The 17,523-nt window shown below is 40.7% G+C and overlaps 1 protein-coding gene across 5 annotated transcripts in view; it reads right to left on the reverse strand.

Annotated features, from left to right (window-relative positions):
* The window catches only part of PTER (phosphotriesterase related), a 73,744-nt gene that overhangs the window by 38,546 nt on the left and 17,675 nt on the right, over window positions 1–17,523 (reverse strand). The window contains exon 3 of one of the 5 annotated variants that reach the window (XM_044928094.2): window positions 14,039–14,076. The exons of the other annotated variants lie outside the window; for them this stretch is intronic. The gene's annotated coding sequence lies outside the window, so the exon portion shown is untranslated. The remainder of the gene's footprint in view (window positions 1–14,038; window positions 14,077–17,523) is intronic. 5 annotated transcript variants of the gene reach the window in all.

Here is a 17,523-nt window from a genome sequence, read left to right on the forward strand (position 1 = left end):
TCAACGTTCCATATGGGTTCATTGGCTCTTTCCCTCCTTCCTGCTGGTGATCTTACAGATGTGTTCCTGGAGTATCTCCAGGGGCCAGAAACTTTGATAAATTGACAAAACACTATTGCTTTTACTAGAAAAGTGCCAAACCACATATTTAATTGATATAGATTTGAAAGAGCAATGTTGGTAAGTTTCAAGCTCACAAGCTGTGAGTCTTCATGAAAAAATATCACTTAAGAAAAGTCATCTCCTCCAGGAAATTCCTCTAACGTTCTCAGGCAGAACTAGTTGGTGCTTCCTATGATCACATACAATGTAGCCCATACTTAAAGGATAAGAAAAGATTAAAGAAGAAATTAGACCCAACACCACTCTAAGCTAGAATGTGTCTTTCAGCGCAGTGATCTCCATCCTTGTTGGCACCAGGGACTGGTTTTTTGGAAGACAATTTTTCCATGGATGAAGGGGTGGGGTGGTGTGATGGAAGGGATGGTTTGGGGATGATTCAAGCACATTACATTTATTGGGCACTTTATTTCTGTTACTATTACATTGTGATACATAATGAAATAATTATACAACTCACCATAACACAGAATCAGATCATCAGGCCTTAGATTCTCATAAGGAGCCCTCAGCCTAGATGCTTTGCATGCACAGTTCACAGCAGGGTTTGATCTCCTACCAGAGTCTAATGCTGACAGGTTGATCTGACAGGAGGTGGAGCTCAACTGGTAATGTGGGGTTGAGGACCCCTGTTTTAGTGAGATTAAAGTATGAAGGTAGATTTCATAGTTTCTGTGCAGAAACTATGGGGTTTCTATGAGGCAGCCCTTTGGGGTCTATTTTCAGCCTGGAACTTGTTCTCTTCTTAATCGGCAGGCATGGGGCTATTAATGGCCTTCTGCCATAGAGAGAGAGCACAGAACACAGAGGACAATAAGTGCACAATAAAAGCTGCAGTGCACAACTGTGCAAATAGGAGTGATCTCCCCGCCCCCAACCCCCCCACACCCCTCCGGCCCCAACCCCAGCCCCAACACAAAAAGGAGGCTTCTGGCATTTTACAGAAGACTTGCAAACTTCAGCGCTGCATACACCTGCCCAGAAGGTACTGGGGAAAGTGGTGGTGGTGGTTTAGTCGATAAGTCGTGTCCGACTCTTGCGACCCCATGGACTGTAGCCTGCCAGGCTCCTCTGTCCATGGAATTCTCCAGGCAAGAATACTGAAATGGGTTGCCATTTCCTTCTCCTGAAGGGGAAAGGGTTAGCCAAAGCTATAAACACAATTGCCACAAGATTTTTGTACTTCACATATGAAATCTGAACAGTCAGAGAGACTGAGGGAGGAAAGTCTGCAATTACTATTAGAGCCCAGTCAGAGAAAACAGCACTACCAATTCCAATGGATATGGAGTCGAGAGAGAGATAAAAAGAGCATAGAACATTAAAGAAAAAAAAAAAAAAAAGAACAGACTTGGAGAATGGCACTATACCATTGAGCTGGAAACTAGAGACAATATGTAGACTCAGTCTTTTTTGAAAATATATGCGTCAATGAACTTTTATAAAATATAGAGTAAATCAGCCTAATTATTAGAGTTGGGAGGTAAGTGGGTAGTTTGGGAGCAATTTAGTTTTGTTTCATTGAAATTGTGCCACATGCTTTCCCCCTCGCCATTATGCTTAAGATTTTTCTGTCTACCTAGAGTGAGATTCATTTCAGTTATGTTTCATATTTCAGAGTAGGACTTCTAGAACTCTGAATATTTTACATATGCCTGAATGGAATTTCTTTAATGGCAATGCACTGTCCTATTCCACAGACATAAGCCCTCTTTCTGCCCTTATGTCTTCTGTGCCAGGTACTAGACTAGATTGGAGATACACAATTATAATTCTAGAAGCAATGGTGAAATTGGCAAGTTGATGTTTGGTGAATTGATTTTCAGTTCACTTCTTCAACAACTTTTTAAGTTCTAAGCTGTGCCTTCCTCAGTGATCAATGCAAAGAAATAAAGGAAAACAACAGAATGGGAAAGACTAGAGATCTCTTCAAGAAAATTAGAGATACCAAGGGAACATTTCATGCAAAGATGGGCACAATAAAGACAGAAATGGTATGGACCTAACAGAAGCAGAAGATATTAAGAGGTGGCAAGAATACACAGAACTATGGAAAAAGATCTTCATGACCCAGAAAATCACTATGGTGTGATCACTCACCTAGAGCCAGACATCCTGGAATGCAAAGTCAAGTGGGCCTTAGGAAGCATCACTATGAACAAAGCTAGAAGAAGTGATGGAATGCCAGTTGAGCTAATTCAAATCCCAAAAGATGATACTGTGAAAGTGCTGCACTCAATATGCCAGCAAATTTGGAAAACTCAGCAGTGGCCACAGGACTGGAAAAGGTCAGTTTTCATTCCAATCCCAAAGAAATGTGATGCCAAAGAATGTTCAAACTACCGCACAATTGCACTCATCTCACACGCTAGCAAAGTAATGATCAAAATTCTCCAAGCCAGGCTTCAGCTGTACATGAACCATGAACTTCCAGATGTTCAAGCTGGATTTAGAAAAGGCAGAGGAACCAGAGATCAAATTGCCAACACCCTTTGGATCACTGAAAAAGCAAGAGAGTTCCAGAAACTTCTGCTTTATTGACTATGTCAAAGCCTTTGACTGTGTGGACCACAACAAACTGTGGAAAATTCTTAAAGAGATGAGAATACCAGACTACCTGACCTGCCTCCTGAGAAATCTGTATGCAGGTCAAGAAGCAACAGTTAGAACTGGACATGGAACAATAGACTTGTTTCAAATCAGGAAAGGAGTATGTCAAGGCTGTATATTGTCACCCTGCTTATTTAACTTATATGCAGAGTACATCATGTGAAATTCTGGGCTGGATGAGGCACAAGCTGGAATCAAGATTGCTGGGAGAAATATCAATAACCTCAGATATGCAGATGACACCACCCTTATGGCAGAAAGTGAAGAAGAACTAAAGAACCTCTTGATGAAAGTGAAAGAGGAGAGTGAAAGAGTTGGCTTAAAACTCAACATTCAGAAACCAAAGATCATGGCATCTGGTCCCATCACTTCATGGCAAATAGATGAGGAAACAATTGAAACAGTGGCAGACTTTATTTTGGGGGGCTCCAAAATCACTGCAGATGGTGTCTTCAGCCATGAAATTAAAAGATGTATGCTCCTTGAAAGAAAAGCTATGACCAACTTAGACAGCATATTAAAAAGCAAAGACATTACTTCGCCAACAAAGGTCTGTCTAGTCAAAGCTATGGTTTTTCCAGTAGTCATGTATGGATGTGAGAGTTGGACTATAAAGAAAGCTGAGCACAGAAGAATTGATGCTTTTGAACTGTGGTGTTAGAGAAGATTCTTGAGAGTCCCTTGGACTGCAAGGAGGTCCAATCAGTCCATCCTAAAGAAATCAGTCCTGAATATTCATTGGAAGGACTGATGCTGAAGCTGAAACTCCAATATTTGGCCACCTGATGCGAAGAACTGACTCATTAGAAAAGACTCTGATGCTGGGGAAGATTGAAGGCAGGAGGAAAGGGGACGACAAAGGTTGAAATGGTTGGATGGCATCACTGACTCAATGGACATGAGTTTGAGCAAGCTCCAGGAATTGGTGATGGACAGGGAAGCCTGGCATGCTGCAGTCTATGGGGTCGCAAAGAGTCAGACATGACTGAGCAACTGAACTGAACTGACTGAATAAATCTCTTGGTCCATCTCGCTTAGAGTTGTTTCCTTTCCCTAATCAAACCCTAACACATTAAAAAAAAATGGGAAAGCATTTCAGAGTTTTGTGAAGAAGATATGATCTGAATAACCTGGCAATTGTGTGCAGAATGGCCTGCGGAGACCAGCGGGGTGTGGGTAGAATCTGGACAAAACGATGTGGTGGCTTTGTCTGAGTTGGACGCCAGTGGAGATGGTGAGCCAGCAGAAGCAGAGAGAAGTACAGCAGATGGAAGTTTCTCACTGGCCTTGCTGATGCTATAAAAGAATCCCCCAAATAAATGGGCTCCTTAGAGAAAAGTGGTGTCTGATGGAAATGTGTGGGCACTTCTATTTTTTATGGGTGACATCATACAGAGCAGCAGTGCTCCATAAAACCTGCACTTACAGCTGACATTTGATTTGTGACTAAAATATTTTAAACACCACCTAATACTTTTTCAAGCTTGTTGGAATACTTCCATCATGCGTAGGTTCAAGCCTTTGACATGCCTCCTTTCAGACAGCATCGGTCGGGTGGCTGAACAATACTGACACAAGGAATCTCTCTTCACACACGTCACTGCATGTCCACTTACCCAAATATTTATGGTTAAGTGGCTCTACTGTGTGCAGATTTATAAGTTTTACTATTAAACGCTGTCCAAAGATCAATAGCCATGCCTGAATAAAGAAAAAGAAATCTGACAACCTCAGTACACAGAGCTGTAATGGGACCCAGCAAGCTCTTCAAACTGTGACATACATAAAACAAAGCCATGGGCTTCCTTTGGTGGTCCAGAGGTTGGGACTCTGGGCTTTCACTGCATGGGGCACAGGTTCAATGCCACATGCTATGCAGTGAGGCCAAAAAATAGAAATGAAAAAAAAAAAAAAAACCAAACAACACTCAGGGATACAAATGAGCAACTTATATCTGAAATTGACTATGGTTTTTCCTGTGGTCATGTATGGATGTGAGAGTTGGACTGTGAAGAAGGCTGAGTGCCGAAGAATTGATGCTTTTGAACTGTGGTGTTGGAGAAGACTCTTGAGAGTCCCTTGGACTGCAAGGAGATCCAACCAGTCCATTCTGAAGGAGATCAGCCCTGGGATTTCTTTGGAAGGAATGATGCTAAAGCTGAAAGTCCAGTACTTTGGCCACCTCATGCGAAGAGTTGACTCATTGGAAAAGACCCTGATGCTGGGAGGAACTGGGGGCAGGAGGAGAAGGGGACGACAGAGGATGAGATGGCTGGATGGCATCACGGACTCGATGGATGTGAGTCTGAGTGAACTCCGGGAGTTGGTGATGGATAGGGAGGCCTGGCATGCTGCGATTCATGGGGTCGCAGAGTTGGACACGACTGAGCAACTGAACTGAACTGATCCCCCAATTTCTTTTTTCTATTTGACTAAGAAAGTGAGACAAACTGGGGACATTTCTAAATCTCAAACAACAAATGTGAAGATGGCAGCAGAGATGTACCCAAGGTGTGACATTCCTAGAAAAATATGGTCACAGACAGGTGTGCTTCGCAAAGGGACCCTCCTCTAGGTCAGCTCCGCCCTTCCCGATCCTGTGCTCCTTAATGCGAACAGTTCCTCTGAACTGATAAATCATTCATGTGATTATTAAACTCAGAAATTACACGGGGCTCTCGAGTAAAGGGATAGATAGAGCCTGTAGCTTCATTGATTCTAATTTAGTCAGACATGTGCTAACTGGTCAACTTCAAGTCACACACACTATAGCTATGATAAATCATACCATTGGCTTCTTGAATCTATTACCTGTTTAGGCAACAAACAGAAAATATATTCCCCTCAACCAGAAAAGACCCTGATGCTGGAAAGGATTGAAGGCAGCAGGAGAAGGGGGAAACAGAGGATGAGACAGTTGGATGCTATCTCCAACTCAAGGCACATGAGTTTGAGCAAACTCCAGGAGATAGTGAAGGACAAGGAAGCCTGGTGTCCTGCAGTCCATGGGGTCGCAAAGAGTCAGACTTAGCAACTGAACAACAATAATAATAAAAGAAAGGGAGAGAGGAGGGGTGTATGGAAGAGGGTGGAAGAGAGGAAAAAATTATTTCGACTGAGGCCAAAATATAATATTGCTTATTGCTTATTGTTGTAATATGAGTAATGGTTGTGCAATGTTGGCAAAATGCTGTCTGCAGAACTGAACAGATCTTTGTGTTTTTCTTCATTTGAAAAACTAAGATCTTAACTCATCTTAGCCCTTCTCATTCTCAGAAGAAGTTTCCACATTCAGTGCTGAGAATGTTTGATGTAAACTTTTTGATTTTGCTAACATACACTCTTAGAAATGAAACACAGGACAAGCTACTGGATGTAATAGTTAGAACTTCTTTTTCTTTGTAACGAACTCTCTGAGGTGAAGTTAGTGCTCAGCTTATTATAGAGGATTTTTTTTTCTTCTGTGGATTCCCAGCACTAGGTTGTCTCTTGGAAACAGCAATATTTTGAGCAAATTGCACAGCTGGTCCTTAACTGTATTTAGTCATTAAGAGTCTTAAAATTTGTGTTACTGTTAATTCCTGGCAAATTAAATTAATATCTTAACCACAAAACATCTCTATTCCTCACACAATTTCATCTGGGAGGCTGTTTTTGAGGTGGCTTTGTTTAATTGGAAGAACAGTTTGGTTAGTGTCAAAGCTCTTGGCTCTGCCACTAAACAGCTGTGTGACTTTGGTTAGATAACTTCACACTCTTGAGTCTGTTTTCCCGTCTGTGAAATGAAGGGGTTGACCAGATGACTTCTAGATGACATCCATGTTTTGGTGATAGCCTTGAACTTGAAATGGATATTACTGACTTTCTAGAGATCATTATCCATGAAGATAGTACTTTTTTAAACATTTTGTAACATTTTAAAAAATGTATGTTTTATATATATATGCATGTGCTAAGCCACTCAGCCATGTCCAGCTCTTTACTACCCAATGGACTGTAGCCCGCCAGGCTCCCCTGTCCATGGGACTCTCCAGACAAGAATACTGGAATGGATAGATATGCATACATGCATACATATAATAAGAAAGTGAAAGAATGAACTTCATTAAATATCAGTGCTATTCATTCACTATGAATAAAGGCTGTACTTTAAGAATGATTTTTAAGATGTACATTTTAGGGAGTTCCCTGGAAGTCCAGAGGTTAGGACTTGTCACTGACATGGGCCTGGGTTCAGTCCCTGGTTGGGGAAGTAAGATCCCACAAACCTTGTTGCCAAAACCAAAAAATGTACATTTTATATACGTGTGAATACTTACATACATGAGAGAGTCAGAGACAGAGAGTTAATTAATTAATTTCCGTTTCAGCTACTGTTCAGCTTAAAAGAGAGGGATGGATGATTTGAAAGGACCCCAAACTTGAAGTTCTGGCTCCAGTGTTTCCTACCTGTGTAATTGTGAAAAATTTTAAAGCTTACAATGAGCTAATATGTTGGTCTCCTCACTTGAAAACTGTGGTGGATTTGCCTGATCTACTGCTTAATATTTGAAATGAAAAGCAAATAAGATGGTACCCAAAAGCATTATGTAAATTATAAAGCACCAGACAAATGTCCTGAATTATTATTATTATTTGCCCAACTGTATCTTTTCCAAATAGTTGCTGAGTATCCTTAGACAAATGAACCTAAACTTGCTCTCTAAAAAAAAAAACCCTAACAATAAGAGATTGGAGTTGATGAATCAAACTGAGACTAATTTGCTTAGAAAGGAATTCCTTCACTTGAGGCCCATGATTGTTAAAAGCAGATTGACTGTTGGAATTGACATCACAACTCACTGGGCTTTTGGAAATGACTGACTGAAGTGATTACAGCTACAGGAGGTCCTCATTATCCACGGATAACTGGTCCTAGAAATGCCTCTTTAAATGAAGGCACTTCACACTGTGTGTTAGCTGGTCTCCATAGCTGGCTTTCAGTGAACTGTGTTTTCTCATATTCATACACTTGTGCAGCCTGTTTCTAGGCTCAACCTGAGCTAGCTTTAACCAACAGAATGCGGTGGTAATGATGCTGTGTCAGTTAGGGACTCACATTTTCGGAAATAGCTTGTTTTTATGATTTGGGAAATCTTGAGCTACAATGTAAAAGTCTGGCTACCCTCTCATGTGGAGAAGGAGAGACCCTAAGACTACATGTATAGTGCAAGAGGCTTATCCCCACCCCATCATCCCACTGAGCTCAGCCTTGTGGCTGTCTCTGGAAGGTACCACATGAATGAGTTGTCTTGAACTTCTAACCCAGCTAAGATCCCACCTGATTGCTGGCCCAGCTACAGCCAACCCAGAACAGTCTGGCTAACCCACACAGTTATGATTATGGGAGATAATCAAAAGGCTGTTATTTAAAACCTGTGTTTTGGGGGGATGGTTTGTTACACAGCAGTAGGTAATCAAAATACACAGAGACCAACATTGAATAATAGGTCATATTTAAAGGACTTGATTAAAATTTCAAATTAGAAACACAAAATACTATAAAAAGAAGTCAATATAGATAGGTCCTAATTCTTAGGATGAAAAAATTAATCGAATGTTGGATTTGGGGAAAGAAGGCATGTAATTTTTTTTTGATGAAATTCAGTTCAGTCGCTCAGTTGTGTCTGACTCTCTGCGACCCCATGAACTGTAGCACGCCAGGCTTCCTGTCCATCAACAACCCCTGGAGAAACTCAAACTCATGTTCCTTGAGTCAATGATGCCATCCAACCATCTCATCCTCTGTCGTCCCCTTCTCCTCCTGCCTTCAATCTTTCCCAGCATCAGGGTCTTTTCAAATCAATCAGTTCTTCGCATCAGGTGGCCAAAGTATTGCAGTTTCAGCTTCAGCATCAGTATTTCCAATGAATATTCAGGACTGATTTCCTTTAGGATGGACTGGTTGGACCTCCTTGCGGTCCAAGGGACTCTCAAGAGTCTTCTCCAACACCACAGTTCAAAAGCATCAATTCTTTGGTGCTCAGCTTTCTTTATAGTCCAAATCTCACATCCATACATGACTAGTGGAAAAACCATAGCTTTCATTAGACGGACTTTTGTTGGCAAAGTAATGTCTCTGCTTTTTAATATGCTGTCTAGGTTGGTCATACCTTTTCTTCCAAGGAGCAAGCGTCTTTTAATTTCTTGGGTACAGTCACCATCTGCAGTGATTTTGGAGCCCCCCAAAATAAAGTCTGTGAAGGTTTCCCTTGTTTCCCCACCCATTTGCCATGAAGTGATGGGACCAGGTGCTGTGATCTTAGTTTTCTGAATGTTGAGCTTTAACTCAACTTTTTCACTCTCCTTTTTCACTTTCATCAAGAGACTCTTTAGTTCTTCTCTGCTTTCTGCCATAAGTGTGGTATCATCTGCATATCTGAGGTTACTGAGGTTTCTCCTGGCAATCTTGATTCCAGCCTGTGTTTCATCCAGCCCAGCATTTCTCATGATGTACTCTGCATGTAAGTTAAATAAGCAGGGTGACGATATACAGGCTTGATGTACTACTTTCCCGATTTGGAACCAGTCTGTTGTTCCATGTCCAGTTCTGACTGTTGCTTCTTGACCTGCATACAGATTTCTCAAGAGGCAGGACAGGTAGTCTGGTATTCTCATCTCTTTAAGAATTTCCCACAGTTTGTTGTGGTCCACACAGTCAAAGGCTTTGACGTAGTCAATAAAGCAGAAGTAGATATTTTTCTGGAACTCTCTTGCTTTTTCAGTGATCCAAAGGGTGTTGGCAATTTGATCTCTGGTTCCTCTGCCTTTTCTAAATCCAGCTTGAACATCTGGAAGTTCATGGTTCATGTACAGTTGAAGCCTGGCTTGGAGAATTTTGATCATTACTTTCCTAGCTTGTGAGGTGAGTGCAAATGTGTGGGAGTTTGAACATTCTTTGGCATCACATTTCTTTGGCATTGGAATGAAAGCTGACCTTTTCCAGTCCTGTGGCCACTGCTGAGTTTTCCAAATTTGCTGGCATTATTGAATGCAGCACTTTCACAGCATCATCTTTTAGGATTTGAAATAGCTCAACTGGCATTCCATCACTTCCACTAGTTTTGTTCATAGTGATGCTTCCTAAGGCCCACTTGACTTTGCATTCCAGGATGTCTGGCTCTAGGTGAGTGATCACACCATCATGGTTTTCTGAGTCATGAAGATCTTTTTCATATACTTCTTCTGTTTATTCTTGCCACCTCTTCTTAATATCTTCTACTTCTGTTATACCATTCTGTTATGCCATTCTCCATACCATTTCTGTCCTTTATTTTGCCCATCTTTGCATTAAATGTTCCCTTGGTATATCTGTAATTTTCTTGAAGAGATCTCTAGACTTTCCCATTCTGTTGTTTTCGGAAGGCTTTCTTTTCTCTCCTTGCTATTCTTTGGAATTTTGCATTCAAATGGGTGTATCTTTCCTATTCTCCTTTGCCTTTTGCTTCTCTTCTTTTCACAGCTATTTGTAAGGCCTCCTCAGACAACCATTTTGCCTTTTTGCATTTCTTTTTCTTGGGGATGGTCCTGATCACTGCCTCCTCTGCAATGTCACGAACCTCTGTCCATAGTTCTTTAGGCACTCTGTCCATCAGATCTAATCCCTGGAATCTATTTGTCACTTCCACTGTATAATCATAAGGGGATATGATGATATTCTTTACTTTTGCACCCCAGTGGTGAAAAAGGTTATTTTTGAAAAAATATTTCTGAAGATGTTTTCACTTTCTTTTTTTACCACAGTCCTCCATTAACCAGTTTTATGCTTCATATTCTCTTTTGAAGCAGTGATCCTGACACTGTTAAAGGTCTAATTCTGTCACATCCTCATTTGTGTGGGTTTGTATATATCATAGGATTTGTGTGGGTATATATCGTAGGATTTCTGCAGTATCACTTTCCTCAACTTCATGATACAATGGCATCTCTCTTTTTTTAACTTTCAATTTCAGTTTGCAATCTATTTGCATCTTATCCCTTGATATTTTTGACTATTTGTGCCAATCCACAGAGATGAAGAAAAAGATAATCAGATGCAAGGCAGGAACAGAAATTGGGATGATGGAAATAGGCATGCTTAAATGGGAACTAGGTTTTGAATGGTCAGTTCATTAGTGTATAGATTTGGTTTATCTAAACCTGATAATGTTGGAGGGGGAGGGGTACTCATAGTGAATATACCACAGGATGAAATTCAAAAGTAGAACCCAGCAAATGTCACATTACACTGGATTGACCTATGAAGACATGTGTCTCTATTTGAGTATGTGCTCTGTGTGTGTGTGTGTGTGTGTGTGTTTGTGTGTGTGTGTGTGTAGTAGCTGCAGTAGTAGTAGGGGAAAGGAGGAAATCTCTTTTCCTTAATAGTGTCGGTTCAGTTCAGTTGCTCAGTGGTGTCTGACTCTTTGCAACCCCCATGGACTGCAGCTCGCCAGGCCTTCCTGTCCATCACCAACTCCCGGAGTTTACTCAAATTCATGTCCATTGAATCGGTGATGCCATCCAACCGTCTCATCCTCTGTCATCCCCTTCTCCTCCCACCTTCAGGGTCTTTTCCAGTGAGTCAGCTCTTCGCATCAGGTGGCCAAAGTATTGGAGTTTCAGCTTTAACATCAGTCCTTCCAATGAACACCCAGGACTGATCTCCTTTAGGATGAACTCGTTGGATCTCCTTGCGGTCCAAGGGACTCTCAAGAGTCTTCTCCAACACCACAGGTCAAAAGCATCAGTTCTTCAGCGCTCAGCTTTCTTCACAGTCCAAATCTCACATCCACACATGACTACTGGAAAAACCATAGCCTTGACTAGATGGACCTTTGTTGGCAAAGTAATGTCTCTGCTTTTGAATATGCTGTCTAGGTTGGTCATAACTTTCCTTCCAAGGAGTAAGCGTCTTTTAATTTCATGGCTGCAGTCACCATCTGCAGTGATTTTGGAGCCCCCCAAAATAAAGTCTGTCACTGTTTCCACTGTTTCCCCATCTATTTACCATGAAGTGAAGGGACCGCATGCCATGATCTTTGTTTTCTGAATGTTGAGCTTTAAGCCAACTTTTTCACTCTCCTTTTTCACTTTCATCAAGAGGCTCTTTAGTTCTGCTTCACTTTCTGCCATAAGGGTGGTGTCATCTGCATATCTGAGATTATTGATATTTCTCCCAGCAATCTTGATTTCAGCCTGTGCTTCATCATAGTGTAAACGTCCCTAAAAATCTGTTTCTGTCTTCCTTTTTTTGGAGTATAATTGCCTGACAGTGTGGTGTTAGTTTCTGTTGTACAACAAACTGAATCAGATGTATGTATACATATATCCCCTCCCTGTTAGCCTCTTTCCCACCCCTCTAGGTCATCACAGAGCATGGAGCTGAGCTCCCTGTGCTACACAAATGAGTCAGAAAAACAAATACCGCATATTAACACACACACACACACACACACATGGAATCTAGACAAATGGTACACATGAACCTATTTGCAGGGCAGGAATAGAGACACAGACATAGAGATCAGACTTGTGGACACAGGGGGAAGGAGAGGGTGGGACGAACTGAGAGTGTACAGTTGACATACATACACACTAGCGTGTGTAAAATGGATGGTTAGTGGGAAGCTGCTGTATAGCACAGGGAATCTCTCTTTTATCTCCTAGGCTTATATAGTATCTAGGATGTAATTGGCACCTGTGAAAGTGGTCTGAACTGAATAGAGAGAAAGTCATTTGTGCATTAAACAATGAGTGAAAGAGGAAAAAGTTTCATGAATAAAGGAAAATTTAGTCTAACTCTATGATTCCAATAAGATTCCCCCCTCCTCCACTTTTTTCATTTTAGTTTGCAAGAGGAAAGGGCACATAATATGTAGAACTATACCCCAAATCCCGATGGATTATCCCACAAATAATTACTTTTCTTTTATATACAAACAAATGTGACAGTCTAGTTTCAATTACGCCTTCTTAGTGAGAAATGAAGAGAGCAGTGGCTACATACATAAAATTCTCAAGCCTGCAAACTAAACCTCAAGCATGATATATTTAAAAAAAATAGTTTCCAGCAAATATAGCATAATAGAAAACTGTCCAAATTTGAAATAGCTGTCCAAATATCAAATAGCTACGATATTTATTTGAAATTACTGCTGCCAGATAATCCCCAAAATGTGGTGGCAGAGAGGGGAGCTTGATTTCAATTTTTTGCAAACAGTGCTTAATAATACAAGTAGTTAGGGACTTTTCTGGTGGTTCAGTGGTTCAGTGGTTAGTTTCACCTTGCAATGCATGGGACGCAGGTTTGATCCCTAGTCAGTGACCTAAGATCTCAAATGCCACGGGTCAACCAAGCCCACATGCCCCAACTAGAGAGTCCTCACACTGCAATGAAAGATCTCACATGATACAACTAAGACCCGATGCAACAAATAGCTAAATAAAAATAGTTTTTAAAAAGTATTTAAAATATATACCACATTTAAGGAACATAACTTCCATCTGCAACACAGGAGACACAGATAACCATTTGAAAATTTTCGTAGAAATCTAGCATCACATTAAAAAAGAAAAAGCTTTCCACTATAAATGACAACTGAGTCCTAAAAGTTAGCAGAAGTGGCCACATTTTGGGGGACCCAGCAGAAAGCATCAGTTGGGAGATGGTTAGAACAAAGATGCTTAAAAAAAGATGGTTAAAACAAACCAAATGGTTTGTGAAAAATGACTAATATAGTCAACATGGTGATACATGGCCCTCCTTTCTGTAACCCTGGCAGAGTGCAAATTTGCCCAAGTTTTCTGAAAAGCAGTTTAGCAATATGCAGCTAGGGTTTTTAAATGTTACACTGTTCCTGGAGATCTGTCTTCAGGAAATATTTAGATACCTGTAAAAAATATTTATGCCCAAAGGTTCCTTTATGGCATTATTTTAAAGAGTGCCCAAAATATCTAATAATATAGGAATGTTTCCCTATAATCTAGCAATATTTAATGATAGAATAAAATGCTCTTTTAACATGTGAAAAAAATGCAAAACTGTAAATTTATGGCAAGTGTATATAGCCACATATATGCAGAGTTTAACTAGAAATACTAAAATGTATTGTGTATCTTTGGGCAGTAGATAGTGAAGATAAATTTTTTCTTTGCTGCAAGTTAATGCTTTTTTCAAGCTATGAAAATAAAAAGCTTATCTGTCTTGTTAAGTTCATCTTACCCTCCCTTTTTTTTTAGATTTCACGTATAAGCAATATCATATGATATTTGTCCCTCTCCGACTTACTTCACTCAGTATGACAATCTCTAGGTCCATCCATGTCACTGCAAATGGAAAACAGATTTGATCATGTCTCTTCCTCCTTTAAAAACCCCCTAAAAGTTTCCCATTGCCCTTAGGATAAAATCCAAAATACTTGGCATGACCTGTAAAACATGGTATGATCGAGTTCCTGTCTACCTCTCCAATCATTTCACTCTACTCCACCCATTCACCATAACGAGTTTCCTCCGTGGCCTTTCAGTTACTCAAAAAGGCCAAACTCTTCAACTCAAGATCTTCCTACAGACTCTAAGATTTGTGTCGTTTTCTCCCTCCCTGGTTTTGTGACATAATTCTCAACCCAGTGTCATTTTCTTAGATGCCTTCTCTATTTTCAAGTTTGTGCGGTCCTGAGGGCACCTGAGAATGGCCCTGAGTGTATTCCCCTCACCCCTTCCTCGCCACAGTGCACTTCAGGTACCTTCTCCCATCGTCCACCTCTCTCCAGAAACCTCCACAAATTAACCCTTTCACACCCAGTTTCTCCATTCTTTAAAAAAGCCTTTATTAAAGATTCCTTTAATATTTATTGTGTATCCCTTAACTGTAAGACCTGGTGCTTGGCAGGTAGAGCCTATGAGAAATCCTCAACATGCTTGCCCCTATCTCAAAGCCTTTGATTGTGTGTCCACCTCTTTTTTTCTGAGGTAACAAACCCAGCCTGCTCCACCTCCACCTCCTCAATCCGTGTCCTCTCCTGACTAACTTGTACAAGACCTTCAGGGGGCAGTTTTCACCTCATTTCTAACTGGAAGCTTTTCCTGATGTTCCTCCTTGTTGCTCAAGCAATCTGGGTAAGATGCCCACTTGAGGTGCTCTCATGTCTGAGGTTACCCTTGAAACTCACTTCTTGTCTCAATGTCTCTCCACCAGACTTTGAGCTTCTTGAGGACACAGTCCATGTCTTATCTCTCAGTTTTCAGCCCCTGGCAGTGTCTGGCACACAGAGGTACTTAATTAATAACTATATGCTTGCTGGTTTTAATACAGCCTTTTTCCATTAAGGATTTGAAGTAACTTACACAAAAGACATATAACATAAAACAAATACTAAAGCCAAGGCAAGGAAATAATAAGCAGAAGTAGAATTAGGACCAGAAGAGAACAACAGGTTTGTGGTTGTTAGAAAATGGCTAAAAATTTTCTTCCTGGAATATTTATAAATATATATGTGATATAGGTAATTCTGAGATCATAGCATGCCCCTTTTATGACATATCACATTATTTTCCTAAATTAAAACCACTGAAATTTATTTAAAAGTATGGGAAATGTTTTCCCCAAAGTTTGGGAGCTATGAATTTTGATGTCTTGCTTGTTTTTCTAACTTTCCTATATATGTGCCTTCCAAGTTCTCAGAACATAGCAAATATGCCATTGTAGCTTAATCCTTCTGCACCCCATGCAATACTACATAGGAATACATATACTTTTAAAAAAACCTTTCCCTTATGAAATAAAAGCAAGAGTCTTGAACATACAAAAAAAAAAAAAATGAAGTGGCTTTTCTTCAAGGATGTTCCTGCCTGAATTTGTAGACACCAAATATAAATCAGGCAACTAAAAATACTTAGTAAAATTGCTACGAGTGATTCATAGTAGTAACCACTCCTTTATAAGGAGTAAAACTGGATAACATCTCTTACAACTAATTTTTTTTTTAATACATAGGCCATCCACACTAATTTCTCTTTAGGACAGCTGAACTTCAAAATAATTTTCCTGGAATCCCAGAAAGTCTTTCTGTTGCACAAATACCTATCTATCTAAAAGGTATGGCCCACAAAATCATCTCAGGCCATGTACTTTGAAGACCACACAGTAGACTGTCTTAGTTTCTGTGTCTTAGACACAGAAGAGTCTTGAGTTTCACTATCCTGCTTAGCTAGTTCAGACTTAAAGACTCAGTACCAGGTATGTGCTTTTAGATCATCAGGCTTAGCCTGTTTGGTGTAAAAAAAGTAGTCTTGCAGAAAAAGGTCAAGGAGAGCCAGAGGACTCTTCACCTGAATCTAGCCCTTGTCTTATTCTAGAAACTTCAAAAACACTATCTGTTGTCTACCTGGATACCTGTATGAGACATGTCACCCATGCTTGAGGAAGAGGTGCTGATGTGCTCAGTCATGGCTGACTCTTTGCAACCCCATGGACTGTAGGCTGCCAGGTTCCTCTGTCCATGGAATTTTCCAGGCAAGAATACTGGGATGTGTTGTACACATAACTACCTTGGCTTTGATAACCACTTTAATTCCATTCCCACACATGGAGAAGTAGGTACCACCTCTGAGCACTATTAGTTATAGGCAAGAAGCAGATGCCCAAAAAGTGTCTATACAGGGACTTCTCTGGCAGCCCAGTGGTTAGGAATCTATGCTTCCAATGCAGAGGGCATGGGTTCAATCCCTGATCAGGAAACTAAGATTCCATAGGCCCCATAGTGTGGCCAAAATATATATATATATATAAAGTGTCTGTTCAACCAGTGAACAGTTTGAGCTCTACCCACCCTTCAGTTCCACACTGATGGACCATAATTTCAGCCAAAAATAATCTGATGCTCTCATCAGCACTGTGGCCTCTTTATCAGCTTGTGATCAGCTATTGTTATTTGTCTTGAAATAGTAAGAGAAGCAACTTTGATGTGTAGGTTTGAGGGGATAATTTGAGCCTTCAGTTCTCAGAGCATTGAAAGGTGGCATAAAGGAGCCTGCTTTCCAGGCATCCACAAGTTTCACCTGCGTACATTTCAATTTGATGTCTGCTGAAGGTGTTTGCTGAGGATCTACCATGTCCAAAGGAGGAGGATACTATGGCACACAAAGATGAAAAAGGAGCACTTGTGCTTTAGGAAGCTGAGGCATTCCAACATAAGTGTGTGATACAGGGCGAGCTTCCAGTGCAAGATTGCTATTTTCTGTGTATTAGTGGCACAGCTATGGTATAAAGCAGAGTGCAGTAAATGTTAGAAAAGAGGTACAGAGCAAGTGCCCTGGAGAGTACTGTCTGGACAACGTTCACCAGTGCTAGAGGGACTGGGAGGGCTTCCTGGAGGAGGTGGCATTTAGGCAAGCCTGCAAAAAAGATTTTAGCAAAAAGGCATTCGGGTAGCATGAGCAATGAAAGGCATGTTTAGGGGTTTGTAAGCAATCTTTAGAGGCTCAAACAAGGATTGAACAGCAGGTCTGTAGCAGAAGACACTACAGCATGGGCTAGCCCCAGAGGATGAGACTTGTATTAGGATGGTAATTAAATGGGCAGCGCAAGGATAGGCTGAATGCTGGAGCCTGAAGGCTAGGATGAGTTAGGAAACAAAAGTGAATTTTCATCCTTCCTCAGAGACTTTAAGAGCAGGAGTACATTTCAGAGGAAAGGAATTCTGGATGAACATGGGCCTTTTTTCTCCACTAACTTGCAAAAGTGTTACAACGCTAGCCGCGTAAAATACCTTT

This window comes from Bubalus bubalis, chromosome 14 (assembly GCF_019923935.1).
Source record: "Bubalus bubalis isolate 160015118507 breed Murrah chromosome 14, NDDB_SH_1, whole genome shotgun sequence".
In the NCBI taxonomy this organism is placed as follows: Eukaryota; Metazoa; Chordata; class Mammalia; order Artiodactyla; family Bovidae; genus Bubalus; species Bubalus bubalis.